The sequence below is a fragment of the Scylla paramamosain genome, chromosome 12, assembly GCF_035594125.1.
Source record: "Scylla paramamosain isolate STU-SP2022 chromosome 12, ASM3559412v1, whole genome shotgun sequence".
Lineage (NCBI taxonomy): Eukaryota > Metazoa > Arthropoda > Malacostraca > Decapoda > Portunidae > Scylla > Scylla paramamosain.
Window position 1 is genome coordinate 6,802,326 of NC_087162.1, and position 17,675 is coordinate 6,820,000.

Genomic DNA, 17,675 nt, shown 5'->3' on the forward strand with positions numbered 1-17,675 from the left:
TCTTGTTTCTTCTCCCCTCGCCATCCCTCGATCTTCTTCAGGTATTATTATTGCTATTACCCTCTCCCTCTCTCTCTCTCTCTCTCTCTCTCTCTCTCTCTCTCTCTCTCTCTCTCTCTCTCTCTCTGATAAACTAATTCCAGCATCTCTCACAACTTCATTCGACTTCATTCAAAGTGACGCCACGGACTGTGTGAGACGCCTGCCTGTGACGTGCGAGAGAGAGAGAGAGAGAGAGAGAGAGAGAGAGAGAGAGAGAGAGAGAGAGAGAGAGAGAGAGAGAGGTACTGCCATCATCCGCAGCTGTTTTTCATCAGGGTAACTGTTCTTAATTACAGCGTTAATTGTAATTGCTCCTAGTTTTCTTGTATCACTGATAGTTTAACTTGTTAGGAACTTTTTCTTTTTTTATTATATGGCTAGTTTATATTATTGTGTGACGATTTAAAGTTGTTATTATTATCGATATTATTACTACTATTATTCTCTCTCTCTCTCTCTCTCTCTCTCTCTCTCTCTCTCTCTCTCTCTCTCTCTCTCTCTCTCTCTCTCTCCCCTACGAGATGTTCTTCCTGTAAACAACCTCGTAAGGACTAACGGATCTGTTATTGTTTGTTTTTCCTTTGTGTTTCTTTATGCTTTTCTTCCACCTCCTCCTCCTCCTCCTTCTCCACAATGTTTCGAAGACAAAATCCTATATACAAAAAAGGCTACTACGTATATTATATTCTATAACAAAATTTACAAGAAGCGAGGATGTGAGATATTAACTTAGTGGAGACGCAGTTTCTCTCTCTCTCTCTCTCTCTCTCTCTCTCTCTCTCTCTCTCTCTCTCTCTCCCCCCAAGATTTTTTCTTTTTCCCCATTTTCAAAACAGCGTCATTTTTCCGACATAATTACGTGTTTTTTCCCTCCTCCCTGTTTTCGAGGTCGTGGCAGGGGAGGACAAGCATCTCCCGGCGACGCCCTGCCAACGCGAGCACTGAGGGTGGCGGCATGGCGTGCTCAGGCAAAGGTGACGTGCGCTGCGCTGCCGGGATCACAACCCACTGATATTAACACCTACTCGACTGGTAGAATGTGTGTGTGTGTGTGTGTGTGTGTGTGTGTGTGTGTGTGTGTGTGTGTGTGTGTGTGTGTGTGTGTGTGTTTTTCTCTTCTCCCTCGCGGCCTTCAGTTATAATTATTTGTACCTGCCCGTAACCTGTTTCTCTTCGTTCTCCAGTCCGGGGTATATTGGTAAGTGAATGTATTAATATGCAGCAAACAAATGGATAAGTAAATCGCTGGAAATTGCTTAATAATGGTGAATAATGTACGATTCATAATTATCATGATTTGTTGCCCGCTTCCATAGCAATAATGTTAATTGCTCTTTGTGTTCCTTTATTTCTTCTCTTTCATCTCCTCATCTTTCTTCTCCTCCTCCTCCTCCTCCTCCTCCTCCATCAGTTCACGGTGACAAACTGTCTCCTACTGAACGGACACGAGGCGGACTGTCTTCTGTGTCACACGACTTACAACACACACACACACACACACACACACACACACACACACACACACACACACACACACACACACAAAGGTAAAAACACGTAAAAAATTAAACAAGTTCCGTCGAAGACAAGACAAAAGATGTCATGGGTCGACAGAGAGAGAGAGAGAGAGAGAGAGAGAGAGAGAGAGAGAGAGAGAGAGAGAGAGAGAGAGAGAGAGAGAGAGAGAGAGAGAGAGAGACTGGATAGACAGGTAAACAGAAAACGCCTTGGGCACTAAACAATAACAAACAAACGGAAGGATAATTATAGTGTAAAAGAAGTAAGCGTAAACAAGAGAGAGAGAGAGAGAGAGAGAGAGAGAGAGAGAGAGAGAGAGAGAGAGAGAGAGAGAGAGAGAGAGAGAGAGAGAGAGAGAGAGAGAGAGAGAGAGAGAGAGAGAGAAAACGTATTGGAAATGAAAGAAAAAGTAATGAGGAGGAAGGAAAAGTTACGAGAGAAAAGGGAAAAAAATATTGAAAATGAAGAAGAGAAAGAGGTCACGGACGGAAAACTCAGGAAAAGAAACAATAATAAAAAGAAAGGAGAAAAAAAGCGTAATTGTGTGGTTGTTAGCTAGTTGTGTGAACGAGTGAATGAGCGAGACTTGTGTGAGGCATGAATACGTGTATGAGTGAACGAGCTAGGCTTCAGTCATAAGTGTTAAGTGGAAGTGCGCGGCCTGGCGCCGGGAGATCACCTACCTCCAGCCTTCTGTTCACACCTTCTGTGAATAAACACCTGCACTGTTACCTGCGTTTCCTGTGCCCCTGCTGGTCAAGAGTCGAACATGGCGCAGTGAGTAGGATCAGGACAAGGCTGCAGTGGGTACGGCGCAGAATGGAGAAGCAGTTGGAGGCGCTGGCTGCCCTGCTAGCGCGACAGTCGGAGCAGAGTCAGGCTCGCGAGGAGCGTTTAACCCAGCTGCTGGAGAGAGTGGGGACACAAGCTCCCAGTCGCACCACGGCGAGCAATGAAGGCGAAACCACAGCCCGCAGCACGTCTACCCAGGGCGCGAGGTTCCCGACGTCCGCCACCATCATTCCTCACTTAACGGCGTCAGCATCTTTACGTGAGTTCGACACGTGGCGCCATAAGTTTGAAGGATACGTAACCCTCGCCAGGATAGACTGTCTCTCCCTGGCTGAGCAGAGGGCGGCACTCGCTGCTGTCCTAGACGACGAGTGGACCCGTACACTTCGCTACGGGATAAGCTTACCGAGAGACGCGGAGTTAAGAACCATCCTCGATGCAATGTGTGAGTACCTGCGAAGCCAGCGCAACATCATCATGGATAGAAGAGACTTCTACTCCCGCGTGCAAGAAACGCAAGAAGGTTTTGACGACTTTTTATGTGCTGTAAAGGAAATCGCCAATTTCTGTGACTTTTGCGACCAGTGCATAAACCATCAGCTGCGTGACAGAATTGTCGTTGGGACACGAGACGAAGTGGCTCTGAAACGCATGCTGGAAAACAAGAAACTCACCCTTGAAAACGCCATAGATATTTGCAGAGCATCAGAGAGCGCTAACCAGTGTAGTGCAGTACTAAGGGGCGGCTCTCACTCTTCGAGCCATGGTGTGAACGCTGTCTCGAACTACAGGAAGGGCAGTTTCGGGGGCTCAAGCCCCACGGGCTGTTATCGTTGTGGCAAAGATTGTCGCAGTGACAAAAGGGGATGCCAGGCAATAGATAAAGTGTGTCGTAACTGCGGGAAAAGAGGGCATTTTGCGAGTGTATGTCAGCAGACAGTGAGGAAACGACGAGGAGCTTCGAGGAGTTCCTCAACTGTCTCTCCTCATCGCGGTGCAGGCCCGAGGCGGGGAGCCAGTGCCAGTGTATACCAGCTCTTATCAGGCGTATACACAAAGACGGTGACGGCACGACCTGCGCCCCAGGTGCTCATTACCGCCACACATCCCGCTGGAAGAGACAAGATTACGTGGACTCCTGACTCTGGGGCCGAAACGACCGTTATTTGGCCTCGACACGGCAACACTCCTTGGAATCCCGCCCTCCAGCTTGGCGCCCGCTGATGGTGATGGACTTTATGCTGCCGGTAATCACCCCCTCACCTGTGTAGGAACTTTCTCGTCGCACTTGCAACTGGGCGACAGGGAAGCTGAGACTGTTGTGAGCGTGGTGAAGGAGGTGAAGGGGGCGCTGCTTAGCTGGTACGATTCCATCGCTCTCGGAATCCTCCCCGAAGATTTTCCGGCTCAAATCCGACCGCTACGCAGGGAAGAACAGCACACCGGCAACAGCTCCATCAAGTACCCGACCGCCTCGCAGCCACCTCTATCTACGCCCACAGAAGTGATCAGCTGGCCTCATTCCTACGACCCAACGCCACAGCAGCGTGCGGGGCACGCTGCTGCTGGTGATCAAGGCCTTTCCCAGCGTCTTCGAAGCAAAGGAAGGTTTACGTGCAATGGCTGGTGGATCCATGGCCATCGAGTTGACAGACGACGCCCTCTCACGTGCTCCAGTACAGGACCCAGTGGAGGAAGAGGATGCTGCTACTTCTGGTGACCTCGACCCTCTCCACTCAGCGGTCATCTCAGCGTTATCTGCCACCAATGAGGGACGGCGTCCGCTTAGCACCACTCCAGGATCAGACTGTGGAAATGGTACGTGCCGCAGCAGCAAGAGACGGGGAGTACTGCTTGCTCAAGAACGTCATCATCGAGGGCTTCCCTGATCATTGCCACGACCTCGATCACCGCTTGCGTACGTACTGGCCGGTGCGCAGTCTGCTGGCCGTAGACGACGACCTGGTGGTTTACGGGCCGAGGCTTCTTATTCCTCACAGCCTCCGCCGAGAAAACACTAGAGCGACTCCATGACAGTCATCAGGGGATGGAGCGCACCAAGCGACGGGCACGACAAACGGTGTACTGGCCTGGTATGGACAGAGACGTTGAGAACGTCGTTTCTGGATGCTCACTATGCCGTCCACTCCTACCAAGCCAAGCCAACGAACCTCTCTGGCAGGACACGGACACACCCAGCAGGGTGTTTGAGTCAGTTTCTGCAGACTACTTCCACGCAGCAGGCCGTACATACCTCGTGTATGTAGATCGCTTGTCTGGGTGGCCTCACGTGTCTGCATGCTCACGTCCCAGCATCGGCTGATCAGCTCGTTCGTGTCCTTCGGGGTGTGTTCGCCGACACGGGCGTGCCTGTTCTCCTGAGGACTGACGGTGGACCGCAGTTCACTTCTTCATCGGTACGGCGCTTCCTGGCTCGATGGGGGGTGGAGCATCGTGTATCTTCACCTCATTATCCACGCTCCAATGGTCACGCCGAGGCAGCGGTCAAGTCCGTGAAGAAGCTGATCCTCACGACCACACAGCAGGGACACCTGGACGAGGATGCGTTCGCTCGCGGGTTGCTGGAACTGCGCAACACTCCGAGGGCGGAAGGGCGATCACCAGCACAAGTCCTCTTCGGTCATCCTATGAGGTCCTGTGTCCCGGCTCATCATCGCTCATACGCTCAGCAGTGGCAGCGCGCTGCTGATGAGTGCGACGCCAAGGCAGAGCGACTGAGGAAGAAAGCGAAACTTCGCCACGACGCGTCCGCCCGTACTCTTCCTCTCCTGCACCTCGGTGGCCACGTCGACGTTCAAGATCACACGACAGGCCTCTGGGATCGCCTGGGTGTCATCGTGGCTGTTGGGCGAAGGAGAGACTACCTCATCAAGATGGGCAGCGGTCGCGTGATGTGGCGTAATAGAAGACACCTACGCCCACACAGACCTCTTGCTCCCCCTTCCTGTCGAGCAGCACACCGCTCATGGCGGTGCAGCGCTTCAGCATCAGGGTCACGAGGAACACCACCATCCCGGCAGCCCGGAGCATCAGGGTAACGGGGTACACCGTGGCCGAGAGCAACCAGAGCGTCGAAGCAGCCGACAGCGTAGGGAGCCGAGACGACTGCAGGTGCGGTGGCACCGTAGCACCTACGATTAGTCGTACGTGTTCATTGTACGCTGTGTTTGTTTTGTGTATATGTACCCGTGTTTTCTGTACTTCAATCATTGTAACTTTGTTTCATGTGTTACGGTAGCCATAACAAAGATAAGGAATCTTCCTTATGTCTCGGGGGAGGTGTGTGGTTGTTAGCTAGTTGTGTGAACGAGTGAATGAGCGAGACTTGTGTGAGGCATGAATACGTGTATGAGTGAACGAGCTAGGCTTCAGTCATAAGTGTTAAGTGGAAGTGCGCGGCCTGGCGCCGGGAGATCACCTACCTCCAGCCTTCTGTTCACACCTTCTGTGAATAAACACCTGCACTGTTACCTGCGTTTCCTGTGCCCCTGCTGGTCAAGAGTCGAACAGTAATGAGAAGAGGTAAAACATGAAAGAAAGAAAAAGAAAACACTAGAAAGAGAAAACAAAAAGTAAGAAAAACGGTAAAACAAGAAAAAAATAATAATGTACAAAAGAAAGAAGAAAACTAATAAAAATAAAACTGGAAAGAAGGAAAAAGAGAGGGAAAGAGAAGAGGTGTGAAATTCAGAAAAACAAAACTCACTATCCACATCACAAACCCCACTCCCACCCACTCCACCATCACCCCCCGCCCCCGTCAGCATTCAGCAGTAGGGCAGAGGTCACGCAGCACTACTCTGGTGATCTCGCCTCGCCTCGCCTCACTCACTGACCTATTTCCCTCCAGAACTGCCCCATGGTGGCGATACTGCGCAATTTTTCCTCTTAACGTGTGTTTCTTTTCGCCGACGTCTGAGAGAGAGAGAGAAAGAGAGAGAGAGAGAGAGAGAGAGAGAGAGAGAGAGAGAGAGAGAGAGAGAGAGAGAGGGAGAGTGAGTTTATCTGATCATCCGTGACCTGCCAACTAACACTCTCTCTCTCTCTCTCTCTCTCTCTCTCTCTCTCTCTCTCTCTCTCTCTCTCTCTCTCTCTCTCTCTCTCTCTCTCTCTCTTTCCCCCAAAAAAACATTTACGGTTACTTTCTCTCCCCATTACTACCTAAAAGAAGAAAAAAAAAACACACACAGGTCTTTGAGTCCTTTACTGTAACACGCCATCCCTTCCTCCTCTTCCTTTTCCTCCTCCTCCTCCTCCTCCTCCTCCTCCTCCTTAGCTCACACATTACTATTCAGTCAACCTTTTATACTTGCCCCCACCACACACACACACAAAAAAAAAAAAAAAAAGGAAGAAAAACTTAGAGGCCTTTTCTGTGACACATTCTCATCCCCCACCTCCTCTCAGCCACATACAGAGACACACACACACACACACAGACACACAGAGCCCAAGGGAAGGCTGACATTCCTCACAAACCTCCCCAAACGCCCCCACAAGTGACGCACGAGTGGTGAAAGGTTAAAAAGCTCTTTTACTTCCACCCACTCCACTCCCAGCGCCCGTGACCTTCTGTCTGTCAAGCTTGTCCCGTGTAGGATGAACTGTCCCTCAAGTTCAGTGGCGTAGAAAAAAGAAAAAAAGAAAATTCCTTACACATCATAAGTCTCTTCCTTAGTTCTCCGGTTTCATTTCACTAAAACGTTATATGATAGCACGCTTCCAGTATTGTTAACTCCATCCGTGCACTGCAGTCAGGGTGGGAAGACAGACTGGCTCGAGTAGGGTCATCTCTTGTGAAAATACGTAAATATGTTGACATGGAAATACTTCTCGGATAGTATAACATTGAGGAAAGTTACCCATGGAATGCCTGTCGTGTTCAACTTCAAACGGTGAGGCTCAGCTTGGCAATCTCTCAACAAAATTACCTACTCGTACACTGGCATGGGTCGGTCATCGAGTCATACCTTCGGGACGTTTGTAGTGCATAAAGTCAATCTATTTGTAGTGCATAAAGTCAATCTATGGGATCTGGCTTGGTGATCCTCGAGCACGATGTCATGGATTCTGTACCACCTACTTCTTATATAAAGTGAAGGACGTCGCCCACCCACTCGGTCACCAAATATTAGGGATTTAAAAGAATTGCAATTTCATTTACGAAAGCCACGTCTTCACTTACAGCTTCATCACATCCTTGATTTTTTTTTTACTGGACATCTCAGTATCAGCTGCAAATACAAAGTCTTTTTTTTTTCCTTGGGGGGGGGGGTACGTAACTTCGTTTTAAAGGGCAAGCCAGGACAGCTTACAAATACATTGTTTCTTAAAATCATACAGTAGCTCTTTACCAGTAATATCATACGATTAAATAACAACGAACATTCAAAACTTAACATAGATGCACCATTCAGCACAAGAACAAAGGTGGACGTCTTTCACACCCACCCGTCACTGACTAATACAACAACAACTACAATGTATGCACTCCGCCATAATCATCTTGAGGTCATGACTAAGCGCTTACAATACTTCAAGCCCTCAGGAATTCCCGTAGGAGTGACAGCACCTCCACAGCCGCGGCGGAATGCGACCCTATGCACTGAGGGAGCGGCGACCGGCAAGTGTAGGGCGGCGGCCAAGTCTGCCCGTCAGTCTGCAGATAAATTTAGTCAAGAAGTGCAGCCTTGTCCACGGTCGCCTGTTTCGTGCGTGGCTGGTCTCTTGGTTTGATGCAGGGTCGCTATTTGCGTTCATCAAAGCAAATGAGGAGGAGGAGGAGGAGGAGGAGGAGGAGGAGGAGGAGGAGGAGGAGGAGGAGGAGGAAGAGGAGGAAACTGAAGAGAAAGAAAGACACAGATGAAAGAGGAATACGAGTATGATGGATTGCAGGAGAACGAGAAAAATAAAAGGGAAGGAAGAAGGCAGGGGAGAAGAAAAGCGGAACAGGGGAGAAATGGAAGAGGAGGGGAACTAACAGAGTGAAGGAACGAGTAGTAGTACAAGGAGGAGAAGAGAAGACATTGATGGAAGAGAATGAAGAGAAGATTAGAGATAATCAGTGTCGGGTATACCTCTTCATCTAGTCGCTTGATTGTTGTGTCTAGACTTGTTAATCCCACGCCCCACAACACGGTAAACAAACACGCTGCATTCACTCCTGGCACACCTTACTGATTTGTGTTTGGTTAGGTTCTCTCTCTGTCACTCGCGCGGCAGATCACAAGACAGTCACGCTGCTTGGGACTGCTCTTCTCATTATGTCAACTCAAGATTTACTCACGGAAACGGAATCAAGGCAGTCGTGGCATTTCAACGTATACTTCCTTCTTAGCTGCTAACCTGCTATACATTACATTGGCTTACACATCATAATGTCAGATGAGAATTGACGAGGCAGAAGTTAATAGTTGCAATACTTCAATTTCCACTTTTGAACTTAGAAAATTCTACTAGTTACTTGATTTTACTAGTTTTTTCTTCAAATTCATTCCATTTTCACTCTTACATCAGTTCAAACTTATGACACGTATCCAATGAAGTTGTAACATTTAAACAAATCTATTTGTAACATTTAAACAAATCTATTTCTTACATAACATTTGTTACTTTTTTTCTCTTTTTATAAATTAACTTCACTCCCTCATTGGCAACGTCAAGTACTCTCTCCACGGTGCCAAATTACTTCATTGACCTTCACTTTGAATTATGGGGCGGTTGTAATAACGGCTTGAATAAGTTGTCTGTCATCACGGCCACCACGACTGTCATGTTTTGTCAGAGTGAACTTTAAACATGTAGGGGGATATTTGATTTTCCCCTCCTGCTACTTTTTTTTTTTTTATCTAATATTCACTGAGACTGCTCGACAAGTTTTTCGTCGTTATTTCACCCATATTGCAGCCAGCCAGCCAGCCAGCCAGCCAGCCAGCCAGCCGAGATGTCACTTCCACTTACACAGTTGCGTCAAACATTATTATTTCACCCATATTGCAACCAGCCAGCCAGCCAGCCAGCCAGCCAGCCAGCAAGCCAGCCAGCCAACAAGCCGTCTATTTCTTCCCTTCACTTTATATTAGACACAATTGCGTCAACATTCCAATACAAGCCACTCACTCCTCTCACTCACACTTACCATTCATATCCATCCTCAAGAGACCAGACTAATCCAGTTCTGCGTTTCTGTAACCATCCACATTAAAGTAAACCAACCCACGCCTAACATTCGTCTATTATTAGTATTACGTCATGCGACTCAGCCAGTCCGTACCAACCAGTCACCCGAAACTTGGCAGCTGCAGATCTCTGACTGGCGACCTTGAACTCTGCGCCCCTCCTTCCCTCTGGTCTCTCCCTGCCTGCCCGCCCGCCAACACTCCTACCCTTCAGAGTTCGCCCGTCCTGCCACACTACCGTCCTGCCTGGCACTTTGCTACTAATGAAAATTTAACTAGCATAGCCTGTCGAAGATGCTGGAATGCTGCTGCTGGAGTTTGGACAAGCATAACTTCTCTCTCTTTCCATGTTCTATCTCTCGCTCTCCTCATGCACTCACGCGCTCACTCCCTTGTTCTTCCACTTGCTTGCTTGCTTTCTCTCGCTCCGTCGGTCACACTCCTCGTTGGCACATGTTATGTAAGCCTTAATGGAACAGCATACGAGCTTGCGTGATTCCAAGCAAATGTGGATCATGTTAATTTCGTGTCTTCAAATAGTTTGCGAGTTGTAAAGTTAGTGGAGGTGGTAGTGGTAGTAGTGGTGGTGGTAGTGGTAGTAGTGGTGGTGGTGGTGGTAGTAGTAGTAGTAGTAGTAGTAGTAGTAGTAGTAGTAGTAGTAGTAGTAGTAGTAGTAGTAGTAGTAGTAGTAGTAGTTGTAGTAGGTTTTTCATTGATATATATATATATATATATATATATATATATATATATATATATATATATATATATATATATATATATATATATATATATACACACACACACACACACACACATACAAAAGGGAAAGCGCCGCAACATCGGTAGTATCAGTAGTAGCTGTAGTTGTAGTTGTAGTAGTAGTAGTAGTAGTAGTAGTAACAGCTGTTGTTCTTGATGGTATTATAGTGTTGTATAGTAGTGATAGTGGCTGAAATGGTGGTAATAGTACTAGTAACTACAGTATAAAAATACGTAGCAGCAGAAGTAACTGTCCTAACCACCACCACCACCACCACCTTAACACACTACTGGAGTTGGTAGTCAGGGTTTATCGCGTTATCACTTTTATTCCTGACAAGCAAGGCATCACACCAGATACTGCGATAACACTCCCGCCATTTCACTCCCACCCAGGGTGACCTGACGGAGGTAAGATTACAGCCGCTATAACAATACTGCACCCACCGATAACAAAAAAGTTATCGCCGACAATTATCACACACACACACACACACACACACACACACACTAACAAATCAGATGTATCTACTGCTGGGAGGAACTGCAAAACAAGAAAATTAAGAAAATAAGGGAACCTGAAAGAAATCGGGCCTACACGTGACAGTCCCTATATGAACCATACCTACCTACTTCCACCTATCATCCTCATCCATAACTCCGCCTGATCTTCTTAGTAAATTTGTCTAACCTTTGCCTAACTTGTGCATTTGGAGCCAAGACTGAAAATCTGGAAAGTGATAAAGAAAGATCACCTTTTGCCAAACGGAATGAGACGAGCAATCAAATGGCGACTTAAACACGGAAAGAATGTTCATCAAGACGGAAAGAAAGAACAGGGAATAGGAATGCAAGATCAGCTGCTAATAGGAAAAAAGAATGTAGACGACTAATGTGGCATACAGAATAATAAGTAACAAAGAAGAAACAAAGAACTGGTGATAATGCAGTATGAACTCACAACAGGAAAAACTTTCGAAAAGGTGAATGAAGTGGCGTGTGGAATGACTGATCAACATGAAGGTGGCTGTCAGTGCCTGGCCGTGGTGGGTTGTGGAAGACTGTGGTTGCTGCGGTGAGATCGAAAACTAGAATGTGGGAAAAAAAAAAAAAAAAAAAACGAGAAAAGAAGAGAAAGAGAGAGAGAAAAAAACGCAGGTCATAAGACAGCAATCAGCTCCACACTTTTGAAATTCTCACTCTAGAAAAAGATATAAAAAAAAAATCATCGAAATCCATTATACGCATTAGGTACAATACAGAGATGTCATATAGAACACAAGTTTGAGAAAGTGACACACGAGGACAGCTTGCAAGAAAAAACACGATGGCAGGGAGGAAAGGAAATATAAGACTAATTATACTAAAGTTAAGTTAATCGTGACTAATTATGGGAGGCAAAGAAGAGGAAAACGTGAATACTAGACTTACTATTATGAAACCTGAAAGAACGCAAAAGAATTAGGAATAAGCTAGAAAAAAATGTAAGCTTTTAAAAATGGAAAAAAGTCTCCTGGAAAAGAAAAGAAAGTGGAAATTTTAACAAGGAAATAGTTAAAAGTAGACGTTAAGGGAAAATGGGAAAACAAGAACGGAAGTTTTAAAGGCACACACACACACACACACACACACACACACACGTCGAAGTTCTCAACCATGAAATCATATTACTAGGAAAGGCTCTGAAGGTCACTGTATGCTAACGCTTCATTAAGATTTGCATAGGGATACACCGTGCAAGGTCTCTCTCTCTCTCTCTCTCTCTCTCTCTCTCTCTCTCTCTCTCTCTCTCTCTCTCTCTCTCTCTCTCTCTCTCTCACAAAAACCACACAAACACACACACACACATTATAACCATAATCTCCATCACGGGATTCACACGTGTCTATACAATACCTCTCTCTCTCTCTCTCTCTCTCTCTCTCTCTCTCTCTCTCTCTCTCTCTCTCTCTCTCTCTCCCCTAACCTATGTCTGTTTTTTTTCTTTTTTTTTATCCATTCCCCCTGTCTTCCCCTCTGCTTCTGGAGATCACCAAGCGTGCCTGTTTGGCGGCCACCTCACCATCACACAACGCCACCATCCCATCTAGCGACACTGACAACCCAACCTTTCCTCTCCCCCCTCCTCCTTCCTTCCCTTTTTGTCTGCCTCCCTATTGCCTCACGCCGCTCCCTCCCACAATACCTCTAGCCAACCAATCTTTCTTTCCTCCTTCCTCACACCTTTGACTCACAGCAACCACCTTCCTCTTTTCTTGCACCCGCCAATACCTCGTGTCACCGCTGCCTTTCCCTTGCATTCCTCCTCTCCTCTCTCTTCCCTGTTCCACACGTCTGTACAAGAAATACCTGCGTGGTAAAAATATCTTTTAGTTACCTTCATCGCCTACAGCAACAACCTCCCTCCTTTACTTCATTACAAGACAGTGAAGCTCGTATACCTTTTCCACTCGTTTCTGTTCCCCGTCTACTCCATGTCACTCCAGCAAAACCTGCCTTTTTCCCTCACCATACACATTCATATTTTGAAACGCTCTCCTCTCTCACCACAGCTATTTTCCAAGGCCACAGAGATGAGTAGCCGGGTTCTCAAGGTTTTTTTCCTGGTAATAATGCAGATATCTTGTTAATCTGCCATTGGAACCATAAAAACAGCCTTAAAAAACTCGTGTGTCACTTCAACTAACTAGAGCCTTTTGAATATATTGGAGGTGCGGACAGAAGTGTTACAGAATATCGTCCATACAACCACTTATCCTTATAATTATTCCTTTAAAAAGTTAATTCTCTGGTTCGACAACATTTCCTTGTGTGGAGCTATGCATGTATCTATGAATGAGAAGAATTATTTAAACCGTATCCTTTTTTTTCCTACACTAGTCTTTTTGTATTCATGGCTGAGCAAAAACAGCTGATGATGCGTCAACGTGTTGTGTGACGGCATGTAAATGAAGCGAGAGAGAGAGAGAGAGAGAGAGAGAGAGAGAGAGAGAGAGAGAGAGAGAGAGAGAGAGAGAGAGAGAGAGAGAGAGAGAGAGAGAGAGAGAGAGAGAGAGAAGCAAGCATCCGTGACACGATACAAACACTAATATTTTCACCCCTCTAGTCTTGTCCCCGTTTCATGTTACAGGAATGCGAGACACTGAACCCACTTTTTGTTTTCCCTACCCCTTTTGTTTTTCAAGTAATTCCAAACAAGACAACGTCCCACTGTTATTTTCCTCTTGTCATCCACCAGGTCACCTCCACTGCTGCATGTTTTCCGGAAAAGACCTCAGCAACCAACACTGACATGCGGGCTGAGGGAATTTTCATAGGAAGGAATGGAGAGGGCAAGGAAAGAGGGGGAAGAGGAGAGGGAGAGATAGGAGAAGGAAAGGAAGGAGGGATAGGAGGAGAGGGGAGGTTAAAAGAAGAAAAGGAGGGAAGGACAAGAGGTAGGATGAGGATAGAAGGAAAGATTAGGCATGAGGTGTGAGGAGAGGAAAAGGAAGGTGGAAAGAAAGGAAAGAAGGAGAAAGATGAAAGGAGGAGGTGATGAAAGAGTGGTGATGAAAGCAATCGAGGGAAGAAATGAAAGGAAGCAGAGGAAGGAAATGAAGGAACACAGAGCAAAGAAACGGAAAATGAGGGAGTGATAAAAAGAGGAGCAACTGAGAGAAAAGGGAGGGAAAGAAGGAAAAATAAGAGAAGAGGAGAAGGAAAAGGGAAGGATAATTACAGACAATGGGCAAAAGTGAGGAAGAAACTAAGAATGGGAAAGAACATGAAAGAAACAAATAAACCAGGAGAAAAGTAGAAAAGGAAAAAGGGATAAGAGATGGAAGAGGGAGAGGAGAAAGGGAGAGGAAAATTGAGGAATGTCGCGATTTATTCTCCCTCTCCCCTCTTTCCTATTTTCCTTCCCCTTCTTTCCCTGCGCACATCCCTTACAATTATCACATTCCTGGAACTCCTCATGTCTCATTGAATGCTCCTACTGAATGCAGAAGCCCAACTACCCCCCCCACTCACTCTCTCTCTCTCTCTCTCTCTCTCTCTCTCTCTCTCTCTCTCTCTCTCTCTCTCTCTCTCTCTCTCTCTCTCTCTGACACACACACACACGGGTAGGTATTAATTACTTATGTGAGGCAACTGTAACCTCGAACAAGGAAAACATCATTCTCCTCCTCTTACTTCTCCTTGTCCTCCTCCTTCTCCTCTTCCTTGTCCTTGTCCTTGTCCTTCTCCTCCTCCTCCGCCACTGCACTCTCTCAACACACATCGCACGAGTTAACCTGCCGCCCGCCAACTCAGAAACAAGATGACTTCACAAATTATTTATTCATCGCTGAGTCAGGAGGGCGGAGCGCAGGCACGTCTTGAGGATTCGAGGCACAAATGAGGCGAAACACAACGAAAACGAGAAAAAAAAAGAAAAAAAACAGCAACGAGTAAGATAAAGAGTACAGACAAGCAATCAATATATGTGTGTGTGTGTGTGTGTGTGTGTGTGTGTGTGTGTGTGTGTGTGTGTGTGTGTGTGTGTGTGTGTGTGTGTGTGTGTGTGTTTGGAGGGAGGAGGGGGAAAGACCCGCATTCTGAAACGCTTTGCTCTATCACCAATACTACTTTCAAAGCCTACAGACGTGGTTAGCCGGGTTCTCAAGAGTGTTTCTCCTGTTGATACTATAGAAATCTTAATGTCATAACCCTAAAATCATCCTTAATCAAAGAAACCGTGTCATTTCAATTAGTATGTAGTAGAGGTGCGGCAGAGAGGTGCTTCAGAATATTGTCCTCTGTGTGTGTGTGTGTGTGTGTGTGTGTGTGTGTGTGTGTGTGTGTGTGTTGATAATATGGTGCGAGTCTAGCTGGAGCAGGTGTGACGGTGACAGTGACAGGATGATGATGCTGGGGGAGAAGTTTTACAGAGGGAGAGGGAGAGGGAGAGGGAGAGTGTAAGCTGGTACAACAGGTGATAAAGTACAATGAAGGTAGTATTATGGAGGCGGTGAGCTGTGTACTGGCGGAGTGTTTAGTGTTGCTGTGCTGCTGGCTATGGTGGTGGTGGTGGTGGTGTTGACCCATTATGATGCTGGTGGTGATGTGTGCTGGATATGGTGGTGGTGGTGCTGCCTGGTTATGGTGCTAGTGGTGGTGCTGGCTCGTTGTGATGGTGGTGGTGGTGGTGGTGCTCCTGGTGGTCATGTGGTAAATTACTGATATGCGCTGCTCTTTTGTAAGGTTTGCCGCCAAGGAATATTTTATCTTATATATTTATTTATTCATTTTTATTCTATCCACGTAAAATCCGCTGCTATAAATTATAACTTTTTTCTTTTTTTGTTTTTTTTTTTTTTTGCATTCCGTAACTTTCACACAGGAACAAAGACGGGGACAGACAGCAGCAGTTTATGAAAATGCTACACTGTCTAGAGTAATAAGGGATAGTAAATGACTAAGGCGGCGTCTCTCTCTCTCTCTCTCTCTCTCTCTCTCTCTCTCTCTCTCTCTCTCTCTAAGGTGAAATCAACGAAAAAAAAAACTCATGGCCAAAATTCTTCAGCCATGAGGAGGTTGACATTTCCTCTCCCCTCTCCCCCCCTCACAAACATCATGACTCCCTCCAACCCTCCCCACTAAACCTTGCCACCCTGAGATAAATCCAGCCTGGTTTCCTCCTCCTCTCTCTCTCCCTCCTTCCATCCCTCTCTCTCTTTCCCTCCCTCCCTCCTTCCATCCCTCCCTCCCTCCCTCCCTCTGCAACGGCTGGGAAACACATGTCAGACGCGAACCGAGAAAAAAGAGAAAAAAAAGATGGGAGGGAGAGAAGGTTTAACGTTCAAACACCACCACTATCACCACCACCCCCATTCCTTCTCCACCTCTCCACCACATTATCCCCTCCACACGAGCTACATTACACCAACCCACTCTCCTCCACGCACAGAGCTGTAAACAAAAACACGACGCTTTCTTCCACCTCAGGGTCGACGGAGAAAAGTGGATGAAGAAAAATGTTGACTTGGAAACCTGATTACCCTCACCAGTTCACCAGTACAGTCCCTTACTCTCACTTGCTCCCTTCCTCTCCCCCTCTTTACTCCCTCCATGCTTTGTCTTCACTATCTTCTCTCTCTCTCTCTCTCTCTCTCTCTCTCTCTCTCTCTCTCTCTCTCTCTCTCTCTCTCTCTCTCTCTCCTCACTCGAACTCCATCTTACATTCCTCTTTTATTCTCTCCTTGCTTATCCTACCTCCTATTCTCTCTCTCATCCTCCCAGCGTACCTCACCACCCCCGTCCCATACTCAGTGCCCTGCCGGCGCCTCTGCTGACTCGAGTCGTTCGCCGTGAGGTGGTCGTGATGTACAAAGTTTCAAGGTCATACTGACGAACCCCAAAATGGAAACAATGAACGAACCCAGTGACTTCGAAATGCCAAGTCATGTTCCGTGTATATTGGAAAACAAAAAGTTGACATTTAATATAGAAAGAAAGAAAGAAAGAAAGAAAGAGAGAGAGAGAGAGAGAGAGAGAGAGAGAGAGAGAGAGAGAGAGAGAGAGAGAGAGAGAGAGAGAGAGAGAGAGAGAGAGAGGGCGGGGCGAGCGAGCGAGCGAGAGAGGAGAGAGAGCGCACCAAGAATCGGCGGGTACACAAGTTTACGAGCTAGTAAAGCGGGAAAAAAATGAAGGGATGTTTTGGATTAATGGCAGAAACTCAGTTCCGTCTACCGCCCTCTCCTCCCTCCCTCCAAGTCTCCCCTTATTTCTCCTTTCCTCCCTCCATCTCGCTTCTTTCTCTCTCCTCCTCCCGTTTTCAACCAATGCCTCTTCTTTCCTCTTCATCCCCCCCCCCCCCACAGTCACTACTCTTTCTTCCTTCTCCTCTTCCCTCCCTCTCTTCACTCGCTCCTCCGCTCCTCCCAAACTCCCGCGAGTCACAAAACGTCATATCACTGTGTTGCATCAAGTTCCGGAATCCTTCGTTGTCTGAACTTTCTGAACGTTGTTATTTCATGCCGATGGTTTTCGCTCACTCCCGTCGGCCCAAGGTCACAGGGGGGCGGCGAGCGGCGACGGCTCCAGCACCACCACCACCAAGCTACTCCACCCTCGCAACCACCACCACCACTACTATTTCCACCAGTAAAAGTCATCGGCACTCCACCCTCATCAATACCAATAATTACACGTGCCTCCACCCTCACCAAGCGCCTCTTCCCTCGTTTTCTCACCCCTCTCGTTACCTCGCCTCCCCGTTTTCAGTATTCCCAAACCCTGCAGCTTCTCATGCCGCGCCGCCGTCACTACCACCACCACCATCACCAAAATCGGTCTCTATCACGACCTCTCCTCCTGTTACGCACCCACACGCCTGTC

General features: G+C 47.1%; 1 protein-coding gene across 7 annotated transcripts in view; it reads right to left on the reverse strand.

Moving 5' to 3' along the window:
• Nucleotides 1-17,675, reverse strand: part of LOC135105630 (gelsolin, cytoplasmic-like) — a 91,523-nt gene that overhangs the window by 73,400 nt on the left and 448 nt on the right. The window lies entirely within an intron of this gene.